We start from the raw sequence: 19,360 nt of genomic DNA, 5'->3' as shown, positions 1-19,360 counted from the left end.
TTTAGACAGTCTCACTCACTCTGTTGCTAGGCTGCAGCACAGTGGTGCAATCTGGGCTCACTGCAACCTCTGCCTCCCAGGTTCAAGTGATTCTCCTACCTCAGCCTTCCAAGTAGCTGGGATTATGGGCATGCCCAGATAATTTTTGTATTTTTTGTAGAGACAGAGTTTCACCATGTTGGCCAGTATGGTCTCTAACCCTTGACCTCGTGATCCTCAGCCTCCCAAAGTGCTGGGATTACAGGCATAAGCCACCACACCTGGCCATGGTCACCCTATTATTACCATCTTGGACTTTGTCATTTTTTTTCTTTTTTTATAGAGCATGTCTTGAAAATTCAGGCTCCCCTGAGAACATCCCACACAGCCACAAATGATTCTTTAAATGCCCTCCTTTGTCTGTCATCAGGATTGTCTGTGCCTGTTACAGAGAAAGCTCCCTCAGGAAGGCAGGACTGTATTAGCCTAAATTATAGCTGTATTCTCAGTGCCCATTACAGTCCCCTGAGCATAAAAGGTGCTCAACACAGATTGAACGCATGAATGAACAAATAAGAAATGAATAGTGTTGGGGAACCTTGTAGCCAATCTTGTTTAGATACAAACAAATTCGAGACACATTATAGTCAGTTTTCTTCAGTGGCAGCCAATAAAAATTGCCTTGGGTAAGATTAGGTAAAATAAAGGAAGTTATTGGAAGGAGATGGGTCAGCTCAAGAATATAGCTCTGAGGTCAGATCAAATCTGTCCTGCTGTCTATCTTTGTGTAGTCCACATGCTAAGAATAGCTTTTAAAATTACAAATAGTTGAACAAATCAAAACAAGAATAATATGTCATGACATGAAGATTACATGAAATTCAAATTCCAGTGTCCATAAATAAGGTTTTATTGGAACACAGCCATGCCCATTTGTTTACATATTTTCTGTGGCTGTGTTTGTGCTGCAGTGGCAGAGTGGAATAGCTGTGACTGAGAATGCACATCTGGAAAAGTCTAAAATATTTACTCCCAGGTCCTTTTCAGAACTTTGCCAATCCCTAAGTTAGCACATGGAATCCAACTGGGCAACAAGACCTTAGCGTGGTTAGAATATTTTAGAGAATTAAGAAACCGAGATAAGCCTTGGAATCTAGGAAGCAGAAAGGAAGAGTCAATTACTTGGGGTGTCACCAGCAGAGTGAATCTGATTACCCACCTCCTAATTGCATTCAACTAAGCTTCCAAATTCCAGAAAACGTGAGCCTAAGGAACTTGACTTAGGTTCATGTCCGCCTCTTGATTATAGGGGTTGTGGGAAAGGATTAATGTCCCCATTATATAGAAACTTAGAAAAAGGAACACATAATCGTTACAGTACTTGAACAGTGATGCCAAGATAAAATCACACCTGAGCCTGTTCCCTTTTCCCTTCAAACGTAAACAGAAGTCATTTGCTACCTGGTCACATAGGCTGCTGCACAGTGGTGAATGCACCACAGACATAGTGACTGCTTCTCATTAAGACTGAGTGGACCCCTCATTACAGACCGTGTTTGCATTCATCAGAGTGTTACCTCTTATCTCTTCAGCTTCATTTTGCTGAAGATAATCGTATCCAGACGTGCACCATCTCATGCCAAAGTGATTGAACACCTCGGAGCCCCTTTTCAAAAATTTATTTTGACTTTCTCAATCTAGTTTCAAAACTGTGGTAAACTACCTGTTAATACAGCTATCCTGGAGATTTCTCAGTCAGCCTATTAAGGCATTAGCGCTTGTCTAAATAGGTGTAAGAAGATGAAGAACAGGATGTCTTGGTGTCACATCAGCAGTGTATGTCCAGTATTTATCCTCAGGAGCTACTGCCTAAAATTTAAAATGACCATTCAGTGCTAGAGTCAGTGGCTCATGCCTGTAACCTCAGCATTTTTGGAGGCTGAGGTAGAAGGATCTTTTCAGGCCAGGAGTTTGAAAGCAGCCTGAGCCACATAGTGAGTTACTGTCTCCATTAAAAAAATTTAATCAATAAAAAATTAGTCAGATATGGTGGCACACTCTTATAGTCCCAGCTACTTGAAAGTCTGAGGTGGGAGGATCACTTGAACCAAGGAGGGAACTGGACACTACGGTGAGATATGATTGCACCACTGTACTCCAGCCTGAGTGACAGAGACCCCGCTCTGGAAATAAAAACAAAACGAAAGGAAAGGAAAGGAAAAGAAAACAAAATGACTGTTCAGTGACCATGAGAAAGTCTATGAGTAGCAGTTTCAGTGGCAAGCTTATTTTCCTTTTTACTTTTGCTTCTTTGGAGGCTCATGCTAAGCAGAATGAGGAGATAGAATTTTTAAGCTTGAAAAAAAGATAAAATTCAGTTTTTATTTTATAAGTGAAGTGTAATAGATAAGAGGTTGGTAAATTACCTTCTAGTGTGAGAGTCAAAGTTTATCTGCATGAAATGTCATTTCTGCAGAGCCCATACACAGCAAAGAGAAGGAGCGCCTGTGTGTGTGTGTATGCGATAGTAAAATATTTTTTCTTTATTTTTGAGTATCAGATAAAGACAAATAATTCAAAAATCTTTTTGGAAGAAAATGGATATGTAGGGATCTTGTTTGTCTTTTTTTTTTTTTTTTTTTTTTTTTAGCAGAAGAGAGACTTTTGGGAATTTGAGAGATTGATGCAAAAGTGCTTGTGGGTTCTTTCTTCATGTCAAGCTATGAAATAAAGTTATTTATCTTGAAAAGCCCTTCGTTGATGGAGGGGAAAATGTTTTTATACAACCTGGAGCACACTTGGGAGAGGACCTAGCAGGAGGTGCCTTGAGAAGAAGAAAGATGTTCTTGGGAGAGTGGAGAAGGGGCAAGGAGGAGAGATACGTGAGGCGACCAATCTGGACTCTGATGGTGTCTTTCCCCTGTCCAGACACCCGATGCCATGTTTAAAAAACTCATCAATGTGGAGAAGGAAGGAATACCAATTAAGTGAGTTTAGCATAATAGAAAATCAATTTTAATTGTCCCAAATGGAACTATTATTTACAGTTACAGATGGCTGCCAGGCAGTGCCTGGAGAAAATAAATGAGTCCAGAGACTAGGGAATTGCATTCAATTCCTAGGTGTATTGCAGAAAAGGCATTGGCGAATTCAGCCTAAGAAAGTTTTTGCAGAGAAAACAGATTCCCTATAAAGGCTGAAAAATATTTCCCTCTAGGACTATGCAGTTAGTAGTGTGGTCAGTTTCCACCTTCTCTCTTTTCTCCGGGTGTTTTCATAGGAGGAATGGACCCTCAAAATAGTTGTTACTGCATGGATTAAAATAATCAGTGAAGAAGAGGGGATGGCTATTGGGTACAAAAACACAGTTACATAGAAGGAATAAGATCTAGTGTTTGGTAGCACAATAGGATGACTACAGTTAATAATTCATTGTATATTTCAAACTAAAAGAGTGGAATTATTATATACTTATTGCAAATAAACAATAAATGCTTGAGGTGATGGTATCCTAATGACCCTGATTTGATCATTAAACATTGTATGCACAAAACAAAACGTAATATTCTCTGTAAACAGATATAACTCTGATATACCATGAATAATTAACAATTTTTAAAAATTAGAGAAGAACATCAGCAACCATAACCCAAAACCACCCGTACCTGATCACTTCATAGTGTCTTCTCTTTTGCTTCTCTGAACTTCCAGAGCAAAGAAAGTATTTCTTTTATAGCACTTCATCTTTCCTATCTATAGCTATTTGCATATTTGCCTGATCTTTCAGCCAGTATAAAATTGCTTAAAGGGAATATTTCACTTTAGTAGAGCTAAATCACTCCACTAGGAATTGTGTGTGCCTTTAGTGACTTAATCTATTTCCTCAGCTGTAAACTGGGGGCCACCGATTTATAGGTGTGCAGTGAGTATTGAGTTAATGAGAATGGACCTTCCAGAAAAGACTCTGGTGTGTTTTGATCTCAGACATTGGCTGCTAATAAAATTTTTATATCCTTTTTGTCTATTTTAAGAAATAATTAAAACACATCATATAAAAAATATGTAGTTCTATTGAGAAATCCTAGAGAGGAACAAAAAGTTGGAAATAGATACTTACTCTAGGTAACTTTCAGCATAGATTGTTTTAAGACCCATTGCAACAAAAGTACATGAAATGCTTATGAATATTGCAAATTCCTGTCGAATAAGAATCTCTGGGATAGAATATCAAAATATCTGTATCTTTAGTAAGCTTCTCAGATGATTCCGATACAAGCTACATTTTAAGAAGTTTGGTCAAAGGAAACTGGTCATCTCTGGATGTATTAATTGGTGAGACCCAGATGTAGGCTCTAAAATGCCCATGTGGGATGTTTCACTCATTTTGTCATCAAAGAGGACTTGCTTGGGGTGGGTGCAGTCATCTGCGATGCCTCTCTTGTCTCTATCCACCAGAGTAAGATAATTGATTTCTCAGTTTCTTAAAGCTCATGGGCATGGCTCCTTGGACCTCCCTTGTAAAAACTATGGGCTATTTCATTCGCAGAATTGAATAATTAACATAAATCATTGCATGGTACAATATAAATCCACTGTGAGCCTGATCTTGATCTAAGTGTTTATCATGATTGAAGGCAGCAGCATGACCCTTTACCCACTGTAGAGCTCAGTGGAATACTTTCCACAAAGCGCAAGGAGATGATGCTATTCTCCAGAGTCCACTTCAGTGAAACTTTTCTCAGATTTTTAAATTCCCAGCTAACTCCCAGGTTTTAAAATTCCACCTAATTTCAGTTAGCTGGAATGTTTTTTCTGAATTCAAGTTATGACTGTGGAGTCACAGAAAATGCCTCGTGCTTCAAACAGATCTGGATTTGATTTTTGGTTCTCTGTGACCTTAGGCAAGTCGTTCAACCTTTGTGACCCTCAGTTTTTCCGTGTGTAAGATGGAGATATTGATAAAGACCTCAAAGAGTGTTGTGAGAATTAGGAATACACTTGAGAGCCCTGTTACTCATGTGAAATGCTCAAGAGATGCCAGTTTTCTTAAAACATGAGTGCAGTATCAAATGTAGAAGTAAAAAAAAAAGACAACAAATACTTTCTCTTAACTCACTCTCTCAACTCCAGGACTATTGACATTTTGAGCCTGATAATTTTTGTGTTTGAGGGAGGAAGGGAGAAAGGTGCCCGAAGCATTGTAGCAGGTTTAGTTTTAGCATCATCCCTGGCCTCTGTCCATTAAATGCCAGTAGCACCGCCCGGTTGTGACAATCAAAAATGTCACCAGACATTGACCATGTTCCCTCAAGGGCAAAAATCACCCCGTTACGGAACACTGTCCTGGTTTTTGGCCTGTAATTTTAGGGCATTAAGTTGTAAAATCAAACTAAGAAATCATATCGTCAATGTTTTACGAAGCCAATATCAAAAAAGAAGATTGTTGTTGAGGATTCAGTGACAACTAGAGCCATGAGCTGGAGCACTGATGTGCTGAATGGCATCAAGCTATCAGAGCCTGCTGTCTCCTTCTACAATAGGGATGTGGACCAGAGAGGCACACTGGCTAGTTCTGTGAAGGGGAGTGCCAACATTTGCATCTGCAACCTGACTCTTTGCTTCCATTGATGACCAAGCATTTCAGTACTTTTTCACTTAACTTTATTCAGGTCCTGTTAGACTTAGAGCTTTGCTCTTTGCATTGAGATGGCTTTGTGAATTATTATAGGAATCTAACTGGTGGTGGTTTATAGATGAACCATAATTCTAGGTTCCTGAGATGCACCTTCCTGTTGACCCCACCAACCCACTGGACAGTCAATCTCTCTGCTCTCAGCCTCCCTTCAGCACGGTTGATATTTCAAATACTCTTTTCACAAGCAAGGCTGTGGCATGATGCTCTCTTTCACACACTGTATCTCGCTTGACATCGTGTTCACAAGATAACAGGAGAAAGTAGAAAAGTCAAAGCTACAGAAATCATACTGAGACCCCAAATGTCCCGTATCTTTTTCTCCTGGTAAAATTGAGGTAGCTGCAGAGAAATTTTTGGTCATTTATTTTGTATTAATTTCTTAGAAGTTACTTTGTCCTCACTTTGCACATAATTAGCATTTAATAAACATTTGTTGTACAGAAAATGTTTGTATGAATAAACAAATGTATGATATTGTAATAATAACAGTAGTTATTATTAGTATTATTATTTGAGGCAGAGTCTCGCTCTGTCATCCAAGCTAAAGTGCAGTTGAATGATCTCAGCTTACTGCAACCTCTGCCTCCTGGGTTGAAGCGATTCTCCTCCCTCCACCTCTCAAGTAGCTGGTATTACAGGCACCTGCCACCATACTTGGCTATTTTTTGTAGAGATGAAGTTTCACCATGTTGGCCAGCATGGTCTCGAACCCCTGACCTTAAGCAATCGCCTGTCTTGGTCTCCCAAAGTGCTGGGATTATAGCTGTGAGCCACCATGCCTGGCTGGTTTTTTTTTTTTTTTTTTTTTTTTATACTAGCTGCTGATTGCCTTTTAAGGCTTATATGGGCCAGGTATTAAAACTATCTGGGGATTATCCTAGTTCATCTTCATAATGGTTCAATAAATTCTGAACTTCTTTTATCAGCAGATTTTAACTTAAGTAGTTTTCCTGAGCTTATCCATGTGACACGTGACCGAAGTGGGATTTGAACTGCTGCCCGAAGCACATATTTACGGTGGCTCGGGACCCTTACATCTAACTGGTGAAACCCAGATGTAGCCTCTAAAATGCCAACGTGTGATGTTTCACTCACTTTGTCATAAAAGAGGACTGCTTGGAGTGGCGGCAGTCAGCTAAAATCTCACTCCTACTTCTATGCGTTACGGTGAGGATAACTGATTTCTCAAACAGTCTCGGAAAGCTCATAGGCATGGTTCCTGGACCCCCCTTGTAAGAACTGTGGGGCTTTAGTTCTCAACAGAGCACAAGCCCCAGGGGAGCACAGCTGTGGTGTGATTTCTTCTTCAGCAAGAGGCTTCAGTGTCTTCAACCAGGAAGGCCTTTGCAGCATTTCTGAGGGGTCAGGGAATTGTGCCTATGATAATGGAAGTTCTGGGAAATCAAGCCCAGGGTGAGGGCAGCTGCAAGTGAATGCCATTTGATGATTCTTATGTAAAGTGTACCAGAAAGCATCACAGAATAAGCTTTCTCATTCTGTCCACCATGACACCTTATTTAATTCAGGTATGTTAGGTTTTAAACAAGAGTGTAAAAAGGTTTCAGTTACGGGGATCTTTTTTCCTAGAAAAATGTTTTATATCAAGGTTTCTCTCTCTTGTTTTACCTTGTTCCTGACATTAAGCTGTTAATTCATTGATATTAAAATGCTTTATTAAAAAAACCTCTAAACTGGTTGGGATTTTCAAACATCAAAAATATAATACCAATGCTGCCAGCTCTCATTCCCTGTAGCTTATGTTTTGGATAACAGCCAAGCATCAGCTGATGAAACTCTAAGAAGCCAGGCACATTTAAAACCACAGCTGCCCAAAATAGAAATTAGTAAGATGGTTATCAGTAAATTGAAAGTAAGTTTCATGTACTACCACTAAATACAGGTTAATGAAATAAGTCCTTAATTTTCCTAAGTGAAGAGTAGACCTCTGATTAATGTTAAGATTTAGCTGGCTGTTTTAACATTTAAGATTTAGCTGGTCCTTTTTGAAAATATCATTTTAAAAAATTTTTATTCATTATTTTCTTTCGTGTAACAATCTAGAGCACTTTTCTGTCTGTTAATCCATTGAATTAAATCTTCACAAGAAGTGTGCCAATGAGGTATTATTCCCCACTGGGTTTTGCTTTTGAGGATAAAAACCACTGGGTTTTGCTTTTGAGGAAACTGAGGCCTGGCTAAATTAAGTGACTTGCTCAGCTAGAAAATGACTGTGTGAAAATTTCAACCCAGTTTTTTTCACTATGCATTTACTGCTTTTTTCATTCAAGTAAGCTGTTTTTTGATAGAACTTAACAGTTTTTACTTTCACTGTTAAAGCATACTTAGCTAGCCAGGGGTGATGGTACATGCCTGTAATCCCAGCTACTTGGGAAGGTGAGGCAGGAGAATTACTTGAACTCAGGATGTAGAGGCTGCAGTGAGCTGAGATAGCACCACTGTACTTCAGAATGAGAACTTGACAAAAAAGAAAAAAAATATATTTGGCCATTATATTTTCTTTCCTGCTGGAAATCTGTATGTTCATCTGTGAAACAGGCTGCGTCTAGAACTTTTGCTGTTACATGGGACTTCTCAGTTAACTTTAATATTCAATTCAGATAATAATATTCATTTATTTGGGATTTACTGGGCCAGAAGGCATAGAGTTGGAGAGGTCATAGATAATTCCAAGTTAACAATGAAGCAAAATTAGAGTCACTTTTTAACGATCTCAAAATGAATTTATCATTTTGTGTGAGTAATGTCAGGCATGTGAGGCCTGTTGCTGAGTCACAGTTACCTTTAGTAGTGTAAAAAATATGTCCTGATGCTTAGTAACTCAAAACAAGACAAATTTGTTTTGTTCATGAATCTGTAATTTGGTCAGGATTTAGTGGGATAGTTTATCTCTGTTCTGCATTGCAACAGTTGAAGCAGATCAAAGGCTGAGTGGTAGAATCATTTGAAGCTTCATTTACTCACTGGGCTGGTGGTGGATGCTGGCTGCTGGCTGGGGACCTCAGTTCCACTCCATGTAAGCCTATCCACCTCATCTATCTGTCTAGGCTCGTTTGTGCCTCTTCACAGCATGGTTGCTGGCTGCTCAAGGCACACATCCTAAGAATGCGATCAAGAGAGACAGGTGGAAGCTATAGCCCAAGGATTCAGCCTTGGAAGACAATATAGCAACATTTCTATCATAATCTATTGGATGGAATAATTTTAATGCCCCACCCAGATCTAAGGAGAATTACATAGATCTCACCTGTGGATAGAGAGGAGTGTCACTAAAAAAGACAACATGTGGAATGGGCCATCATTAGAATACATTGTCTTCCCAGAAGAGCTGAGTAATCTCATTAACTGTGGTTTCTGGAGTCCTAAGACAAGAAGGAGACCTACAAGTTCTTGTTGAGCTTAATAGGTTAACAGTCACTTTTGTGGTCAGCCAGGTATGTATTCAGCTTAGGCACATAAAGTCCTATACTGCCCTTATTAATCCTACTAACTTTGGTCTTTCTTGCATCATTTAATTCTCCTGTATTCTGGCTTATATTCTAAATTCGAGTGACTCCCTAGACCCTCCCTCCATCCCCCCCAAAAAAACACCATGGGACTCTTAATCTTGTTCGTCATGATAAAATACCTAAAACTCAGAATTGAGACTGACTCTAACTCAAGTTCACCTTTTACTACTTATTTCTCTTTTATTTTGTAAGGTGGATCAGGGTGTAGAAGACAGGTTTCCTGGGGCCTGATTCATATTGTGCCCTTGTTTAAGGCTCATAATGCTGGTACATAGACAACTGAGCTGTAATTGTAGCATTAAGATCCCCATTTAAAATAGATCCCATTTCCCAGAGGAAAATCATCCAACTCGTCTATTCTTCTGAGCAGGGCATCAGAAATGCTCCTGTCAGCTTATATGCAGTATGCCACTTCATTGTGAAGGCAACTCTAGTTTTCACATCCTTGCTGCACACCCTGCAATACATTTAAAGCTTGAGGATTTCCCTTCCTAACATATCCTAGATTCTTCCCATTTTCCTTTGATGCCTACTATATGTTCCCCAACCCCCAACTCAAATTCTGAGCTGTAGGTGGGTTCTGACCCAGATTTTATTGTTCCTAATGGGTCAAATTGATAATAATTGTTCAGCTGCAGTGCATAGAAATATCAGTTCCAAAACTCAGGTGTGCAAAAAATTATTTTTGAATGAATAAACATATATTTCCTGCTTCGCTGGGTGGTAGAACCTGATGTTGGGCAGTCCAGTATCCTGGCTTCCCATCTTTTCCCAGGTTCCCAGTGCCTTAGATGTTCCCCTAGCCTTGGCGCATGGCCATGTAAAGCCACAGTTCTTGGTCATTGCTATGGTCTAAATGTTTGTGTCCTCTTGAAATTCATATATTGAAATCCTAATCCCCAAGGTGATTGTATTAGCAGGTGAGGCCTTTGGGGAGATGATCAGGTTATGAAAGGCAAGCCCTCATGAATGTGATTAGTGGCCTTAGAAAAGAGACCCAAGGAAGCCCCCTTGCCCCTTTCACCATGTGAGGTCACAGTGAGAAGGCAACATCTAAGAATCAGAAAGCAGATTCGCACCAGACACTGAATCTGCCAGCAACTTGATTTTAGACTTCCCAACCTTCAGAACTATGAGAATTAAATCATCACTCAGTTAATAATATCGTGTGATAGCAGCTCTAATGGACTAAGACAATCATCATCCCTCCACATGAAATACTAGAGATGTATGTAGACATACATACACCTTTTCCTAGAACTGAGTTCATGTCTCATCAACCTCACTGCAGGATATTCTCAGGTCTGCCTCTCAGGTACTGCTATGCTCTTTAGATAAGAAAAGAACACCGAGTAGCCATCCCAAGCCACTTTAGACACACAGAAACTCAGTGGGGACAAGATCTCTCACCACTTTTCTGCATGCAAAATCATTTATGGTTCCCCAGTTCTGAATGGATGGAAGGGAGGTAGATGAAGTCCCTTGAGCTCTACCTGCCTCCACATGCCACGTGGACAGTTCTGTTCTATTGTTCTTTCTCTGTGTTGGAGTGTAGAACTCAGAATCTCACTCTTCCCTGGGCTTTACCCTGGAAAGTGACTCATATAGGGCTCCAAACTCCCTTCCTGCCAGCTCATTTTGGAGGTTCATAGTACTATTCAGGTTTGTGTTAGACCATAGCCTCTGAAATCTTCCTCTAACCTGTAAAGAAAGGGAAAATGTTGAAATGGGCTGGTTCTTTCTGATCCAAATCATTGTAAAATGACTGGACCTTGCCTTTTAAAATCTAGTAAGTCAGTCTAGTAATTTAAATCCTATGTTATGCTATATCATCTTTTCTCTAAGTACAAATGCAATCAACTTGGGGCGGGGGGAGGAAGACTTCAGTTTAAACAAACGAAAAACAGGCAATGAACAGCAGTCAAAGGTTCCTACTCCTCTTTTTCTGTTTCACCAATTCTCCCAGGAACTTGAGATGTTCCTTTGTACTTCCATATGTACTGTCTTATCTATGCTTACATTTCCATTTACAGCATCTATTGCTACTGCCTTGTAGGGCTATGACACCTGCCCTCCTCCCCATCTCCAGAGGTCAGTTTATTGCCTCCACCCCCTGAATATTCTCCCCACATTCACACATATATTTGGCAGTCAGAAAATATCTTTCCATACATTTATGATGTAGTTATATCTGTTTCTACATCTCAAGACTTCCAGAACCCTTTCACTTTGTCTCAAGTTCATTTCTCCAGGTTTGTAGAAGTCTGGAAGAATTAGATAACATGTCAAGGTCACAGGCTGGTAGGTGGCAGAATGGCCTGTGAAACCCATGGCTATGTAATGAGTTGTGTCTCTCTGAAATCTATATGTCAAAGCCCTAAACCTTAATGTGATGATATTTTTGAGATGAGGTCTTTGGGAGTTACTTTTGATGAGGTAATAAAGCTGGGGCCCTTATGATGTGATTAGTAGTCTTATTAGAAGGAAAAGACTGGGCACAGTGGCTCATGCTAATAATTCTAGAACTTTGGGAGGCTGAGGCAGGTGGACTGCCTGAGCCCAGGAGTTCGAGAGCAGCCTGGGCAACACAGTGAAACCCCGTCTCTAATAAAATACAAAAATTTAGCCAGGCGTGGTGGTGTGCACTTAGAGTACAGCTTCTCAGGAGACTGAGGCAGGAGAACTGCATGAACCTGGGAGGCAGAGGTTGCAGTGAGCTGAGATGTTGCCATTGCATGCCAGCATGGGCAACAGAGCAAGACTCCGTCTCCCAAAGAAAAGAAAAAGGAAATGAGAGAGCTAGTGTTCTCTCTTATCCTCATTCCCTTTCTCTCTCTCTCTCTCTCTCTCTCTCTCTCTCTCTCTCTCTCTCTCTCTCTCTGTACCATGTAAGGATACAGCAAGAAGGCAGCTGTCTTCAAGACAGAAAGAAGACCCTTGTATGAATTGGCCAGCACCTTGGTCTCAGAATTCTCAGTCTTCAGAACTGGAAAAAAGAGATTTCTATTGCTCAAGCTCTGGTATTTAGTCTATGGTATTTTATTATGGCAGGCTGAGCTAACAAACATTTTCACGTTTCTTCTCTTTTTTATCCAACTTACTGCATTTTCTTCTTATATTCTCCCATGACTCCATGATAAGACACTGTCGTCATTTGTCTCCCATTGTGCCTTTCAACAAAAAGTTAGATCAGAAAAGGGGTAGGTGCAATTGATATACAGAAAAATTTTTCTCCATAGTAAAATTGCTCAATTTCCTCTCCCCTAATTAATCCTTGAAACCAAGCTTCATGGTTGCTTGTAGCAAACAGAACATAAAAGAATGTAGAAGTAAGTTTTGCTGGCAATGTGCAGTGTTTTGCTGGGCTGGACTTTAACACAGATTGGTAAGCAGGCATTTCTGAGCTGGTAGAAGGGTGCACTCCTGCTGTATTCCATTGTGTGGATCAAATGCTAGGGCTAATAGCGCTTAAATAATAAATGTGCTGCTTTACAGTAGGCATCATCTAAATTTGTGGGAAATGAACAAATCTGGGAAGGCTCCAAGGGATGTACTTTCCTGACAATAATATCATCAAGAAAAGACATTAAGAAAGGGGAGAAAATCTTCAAGATCTTAACAAGAGACTGTTTTTTTTCATCCAGCTTACCACATTGTCATCTTACTGCTAGTCATCATATTTTGCCTTTGTGACTGGCATGGTCACTGTTGCATTAGCAGATAGGTGGATCAGGAGATATTGGGGATTAAGGACTTAGTTATAGAAATGTAGGGATGGGGAGAAGAAGGTTTCCAGGAAATAGGACTTTGAGAAAAATAGAGGACTTTATACAATTTCAAGACTTTAAGGGTAACTATGGGTAGTCTTTCAACATAAATTTATGGGGTTTGTTGTTAATACTTTTTCAAGGTAATAAGCTCCAGTGTGTGTCTCAAAAAGCCCCTCTTCTATCATGCTCCTAGAGAGGTCATAGAGATTAGGAGGATACCGGATCTGAGAATTCAGCATGAGCCCTAAGTGAATTCAGATAATACTCCGAATCACTATTCACTGATCCTTAAAGAAAGTCTATGGGCCACATGTGTCAGAATTCTCTGGTATTAAAAATAGTGTATTGGGTCTCAGCCCAGGTGAACTGAATCCAGATCTTTGGGATTGGAGTATGGAAAACTGATTTGTTTTTGGGGAATGTGATCTCCCTATGTTCCCAGGCTGGTTTCAAACTCCTAGACTCAAGTGATCCTCCTGCTTCAAGTTCTCGAGTGGATGGGATTACAGGCATCCATCACAGAGCCTGGCTAAGAATGTAATTTTTACATTTTTATGTACATATGTATGTATGAATGAATGAATTATTTAGGGTGTACCTGTGCAGGTTACAAGGTTATAAGGGTATATTGAGTGATGCTGAGGTTTGGGTTTCTATTGATTCCATCACATAAATAAGGAACACAGTACCCAGTAGGAAGTTTTTCAGTCCTTTCCTTCCTCTCATCCTCCCTTTTTGATTTCCCAGTAACTGTTGTTTTCACCTTTATGTCCATGCGTATCCAATGTTTAGCTCCCACTTATAAGTGAGAACATGTGATATTTGGTTGTTTATTTCTATATCAGTTCACTTAGGAAAATAGCCTCCAGCTGCATCCATATTCATGCAAAGGAAATTATTTTGTTCTTTTTTATGGCTGCATAGTATTCCGTGGCATCTATGTGATGCATTTTTTAAATCCAATCCACCATTGATGGGCACCAGAATTGATTCAGGTCTTTGCTATGGTGAATAATACTGTGAAAAACATGTGAGTACATGTATCTTGTTGATAGAATGCTTTATTTTTCTTTGGGTAGATTCCAAGTAATGGGATTGATGGGTTGAATGGTAGTTCTGTCTTTAGTTATTTGAGAATTCTCCAAACTCCTTTCCACAGTGTCTAAACTAATGATTCCAACAGTGTATAAGTATTCCCTTTTCTTTGCAAACTTGCCAACATTGGTTATTTTTTGACCTCTTAATAACAACCATTCTGACTGGTGTGAGAAGACATCTCATAGTGGTTTTGATTAGTGTCTCTCTGATAACTGGTGATGTCAAGCATTTTTTTTTCCTGCATGTATTAGCTGCTTGCATGCCTTCTTATAAGAAGTGCCTGTTCATGTTCTTTGCCCACTTTTTGTGTGTTTATTTTTTTTACTTAAGTTTCTTATAGATTCTGGATATTAGTCCATTGTTAAATGCATAGTCTACAAATACTTTCTCCAGTTCTGTAGGTTGTCTGATTACTTCATTGGTAGTTTCTTTTGCTGTTCAAAAGCTCTTTAGTTTAATTAGTTCTTCAGTTTTTCTTTTTGTTTGCTTTTGAGGACTTAGTCATAAAAACGTCAGCCTAGGCTGACATTCAGGAGAGTATTTCCTAGGTTTTCTTCCAGGATTTTTATAGTTGGAAGTTTTAACATTTACGTTTTTGATTAAATTTGCATTAATTTTTGTATGTGGTGAGAGGTAGAGGTCTAGTTTTATGCTTCTGCATATAGTTAGCTAGTTTTCTCTGCACCGTTTATTGAACAGGAAGTCCTTTCCCTATTGTTTATTTTTATCAATATTGTTAAAGATTAGTTTATTGTAGGTATGTGACTTTTCTTCTGAGTTTTCTATATTGTTTTATTGGTTTATGTGTCCCTTTTTTTTTTTTTTNTTTTTTTTTTTTTCCTTACCAGTACCATGTTTTGATTACTGTAGCCTCATAGCATAGTTTGAAGTCAGGTAATGTGATTCATCTGGCTTTGTTCCTTTTACTTCAGATTGCTTTGTCTGTTCTAGCTGTTTTTAGTTCTATAAATATTTTTGAATTGGTTTTTCTAATTCTGTGAAAAATGATGTTCATAATTTGATAGGAATAGCGTTGGATCCATACATTGTTTTGAGCAGTATGAACATTTTAACAATATCCATTGTTCCAATCCATAAAAATGGGACTTTTTTGTTTTTGTTTTCTATGATTTCTTTCCGCAATGTTTTGTAGTTCTCTTTCTAGAGATCTTTCACCTCCTTGGTTATATCTGTATATAAAGCAAATATACACAGTATTTGTAGGTATTTTATTCTTTTGTGGCTATTGTAAATGGGATAATATTCTTGATTTTGCTTTCAGCTTGAATGTTATTGGTGTATAGAACTGCTGCTGATTTTTTACATTGATTTTTATCCTAAAACTTTACTGGAGTTGTTTATTGAATCTAGAAGTCTTTTTGTGGAGTCTTTACAATTCCAAGGTATAGAATCATGTCACCAGTGAAGAGAAATAATTTGACTTCCTCTTTTCTAGTTTGGATGCCTTTTATTTCTTTGTCTTGCTGATTGCTCTGGCTAGGATTTCCAGTACTACATTGAATGGAAGTGAGAGAGTAGACATCCTTGCCTTGTTACCATTCTTAGGGGTAATACTTCCATTTGTTGCTGTTTTAGTATGATATTCATTATGGGTTTGTCATAAATGACTCATTATTTTGAGGAGTATTCCTTTGATGCCTAGTTTTTTAGGGTTTTAATCATGAAAGGGTGTTGAATGTCATCAAATGCATTTTCTGTGTCTATTGAGATGATTGTATAGTTTTTGTTTTTAGTTCTGTTTATGTGGTAAATCACATTTATTGACTTGTGTATGTTGAACTAAATTTGCATGCCAGAAATAAAGCCCATTTTATTGTGCTGAATTGGCATATATATATATGTGTGTGTGTGTGTGTGTGTGTGTGTGTATGTGTGTGTGTGTGTGTGTATGTGTGTGTGTGTGTATATTTTTAATTGTACTTTAGGTTCTGAGGTACATGGGCAGATCGTGCAGGATTGTTGCATAGGTACATATATAGCAATGTGGTTTGCTGCCCCTATCCCCTCCGTCACATATATATGGCATTTCTTCCCATGTTATCCCTCCCCAACCTCCCTACTCCCTGTGGTCCCTCACTTAGCCCTCCCTAACAGACCCCAGGTTTTTAATGTGATGCTGGTTTCAGTTTGCTGGTATTTTGTTGAGAATTGCTACATCTGTATTCATCAGGGATACTGACCATTGTTTTATTTTTGGTTGTATTTTTGCTAGATTTTAGTATAAGAGTAAATAAGAATAATACTGGTTTCACAGAAGAAGTTAGAGAGAAATCACTCCTCCTTAATTTTGTGGTATACTTTCAGTAGGATTGGTACCAGCTCTTCTTTATACATCTGATAGGATTCAGCTGTTAATCCATCTGGTCCAGTGCTTTTTTTTGGTTGGTAGATGTTTTATTACTAGTTCAATTATAAAACTCATTATTGGTCTCTTCAGGTTTTCAGTTTCTTCCTGAATAAATATTGGAAGGTTGTGAATTTTCAGGAATTTATTAATCTTCTCTAGTTTTTCTCGTTTTTGTTTATAAAGGTGTTCCTAATAGTCTCTGAGGATCTTTTGTATTTCTGTGGAATTGGTTGTAATGTCAGTTTCACTATTTCTGATTTTGCTCATTTGAGTATTCTTTTTACTTTGTTAATTTAGCCAGAGTGTTCTATTGATCTTGTTTATACTTTCAAAGAACCAACTTTTCCTTCATTGATCCTATGATTTTTGGGATCTCAGTTTTATTTCTGCTCTGACTTTAGTTATCTTTTCTTCTGCTAGCTTTGGGTTTAGTTTATTCTTGTAGTTTCTTTAGATGCAAATTTAAATTGTCAATTTGAGATCTTTCTTTTTGATGTAGGCATTTATCACTATAAACTTTCCTCTTAACACTGCTTTTGCCACATATCAGGGGTTTTATTATGTTGTGTCAGCATTTTCGTTTTTTTCTAATAATTTTTTAAATTTTTGCCTTAATTTTGTTGTTTACCCAAAATTCATTTAGGACAAGTTGTTTAGTTTCCACGTAGTTTGTGTGGTTTTGAGAGTTCCTCTTTGTATTGATTTCCATTTTTATTCCAGTCCGATCTGAGCATAGGTTGGTATGATTTAGCTTTTTTTAATTTAATGACACTTGCTTAATGACATTGCTCATGGTCAATATTAGAGTATGTTCATATACAGGTGAGAAGAATGTATATTCTGTAATTGTTGGGTAGCATGTTATATAGGTATCTATTAGGTCCAATTGGTCAAATGTCAAACTTAAGAACTTTTTTGTTAATTTGCTGTCTCAATCTTTCTGTCAGTGGGGTGTTGAAGCCTGGAAACTGAAAATTTGACAAGAATCTTTCAAAAATATTTTGTGATAAAGTTTGAGAGCCCTTTATTATGAGTGTCATATTGAATAGTGCTCAGTTCCTAATAGTCATCAAATAATTATTGCAATGAATTAATATATCTCCAGTATGTAGCCTAATGTCTAACACATTATAGGTTCCAGTTAATGTTTGTTGAATGAATCTTTATGATAGCTTATGGTTCTTAAGAGGCACTTTGGAATGAAAGAATCTGTCTACCTAGCAAGCCAGCTGTCTATTTGTACATCCATGCAAGTTTTGGGATTGGCATAGCAAAGAGACACTACAAGAGCTGTTTGTTATATGGGCAAAAATTCCGTATTTGTTTAGGAGACAGTCTCAAGAGTAGAATTATTGGATTAAGGTCATTCACATTATAGAGACTCTTAATGCATACTTATTCTCAAATGTTCTTGCTCCATGGCTTTTTAGCAGGCTCTTCTTGTTTCTCATAACTTGGTTCCTAGCCTACTGCCTGTATGATTCCCTGAATATCTGAACACTTTTGCATGTTGCTTAAGGTTGATAAACCTGCCTTAAAATGTTGTTTCTACTTTCCATCTTCCAAATCAAACCCTTGATCTTGGTAACCCTACCAGCCCTGTCCTAAGAATGGCTACTTCTGGCATGACTGAAAAATTATGGCCATTCTCAAAAGACCCAAGCTATTATTGTTTTTGTTGTTGTTTTAAATCAGGAGACCACTGCCCCCCAAACTTTGACAGACCCTGGTATGTGATGTTCCTCTCCCGTGCCCTTGTGTTCTCATTGTTCAACTCCCACTTATGAGTGAGAACATGCAGGGTTTGGTTTTCTGTTTCTATGTTAGTTTGCTGAGAATGATGGTTTCCAGCTTCATCCATGTCCCTGCAAAGGGCGTGAACTTATCCTTCTTATGGCTGCCTCATTTACTATGGCATATATGTGCCACATTTTCTTTACCCAGTCTATCACTGATGGGCATTTGGGTTGGTTCCAAGTCTTTGCTATTGTGAATAGTGCTGCAATAAACATATGTGTGCTTGTGTCTTTATAGTAGCATGATTTATAATCCTTTGGGTATATACACAGTAATGGGATTGCTGGGTCAAATGGTATTTTTTTCTAGATACTTGAGGAATCCCACACTGTCATCCACAATGGTTGAACTAATTTACACTCCCACCAACAGTGTAAAAGCGTTCCTATTTCTCCACATCCTCTTCAGCATCTGTTGTCTCCAGATTTTTTAATGATCATCATTCTAACTGGCATGAGATGGTATCTCATTGTGGTTTTGATTTGCCTTTTTCTAATGATCATTGATGATGGGCCTTTTGAAGTTTGTTTGTTGACTGCATAAACGTCTTCTTTTGAGAAGTGTCTGTTCATATCCTTTGCCCACTTTTTGATGGAGCTGTTTGTTTTATTTCTTGTAAATTTATTTAAATTCCTTGTAGATTTTAGATATTAGCCCTTTGGCAGATGGATAGATTGCAAAAATTTTCTTTCATTCTGTATGTTGCCTCTCTGCTTTGATGATAGTTTCCTTTGCTGTGCAGAAGCTCTTTAGTTTAATTAGATCCCATTTGTCAATTTCAGCTTTTGTTGGCATTGCTTTTGGTGTTTTAGTCATGAAGTCTTTGCCCATGCCTATGTCCTGAATGCAGTTGCCTAGGTTTTCTTCTAGGGTTTTTGTGGTGTTAGGTCTTACATTTGAGTCTTTAATCTATCTTGAGTTAATTTTTGTATAAGGTGTAAGGAAGGGGTGCAGTTTCAGTTTTTTTTTTCTTTTTCTTTTTCTTTCTTTGTATTGGCATATAAAAAACATTAAACATTATTTTTCTTATCCAGGAGCAATTTATTTATTGATTTATTTATTTTTCCCATTTATTTATTTTATTGCATTTTAGGTTTTGGGGTACATGTGAAGAACATGCAAAATT

The 19,360-nt window shown here is 38.3% G+C and overlaps 1 protein-coding gene and 1 long non-coding RNA gene across 4 annotated transcripts in view; one reads left to right on the top strand and one right to left on the bottom strand.

Moving 5' to 3' along the window:
* GRM7 (glutamate metabotropic receptor 7) overlaps positions 1 to 19,360 on the top strand; it is an 879,080-nt gene that overhangs the window by 634,791 nt on the left and 224,929 nt on the right. The window lies entirely within an intron of this gene.
* On the bottom strand, positions 8,689 to 12,361 carry LOC119467540. The gene is made up of 3 exons (XR_005196077.1): positions 12,303 to 12,361; positions 8,940 to 9,054; positions 8,689 to 8,791 (listed from the first exon to the last, which is right to left on the bottom strand). It is a non-coding gene; the product is annotated as an uncharacterized LOC119467540 (long non-coding RNA).

Source organism: Cebus imitator, unplaced genomic scaffold (assembly GCF_001604975.1).
Source record: "Cebus imitator isolate Cc_AM_T3 unplaced genomic scaffold, Cebus_imitator-1.0 Scaffold302, whole genome shotgun sequence".
Taxonomy (NCBI): Eukaryota; Metazoa; Chordata; class Mammalia; order Primates; family Cebidae; genus Cebus; species Cebus imitator.
The sequence above is the reverse complement of the archived record's forward strand: the minus strand, read 5'-3'. Positions and strand labels throughout refer to the sequence as shown.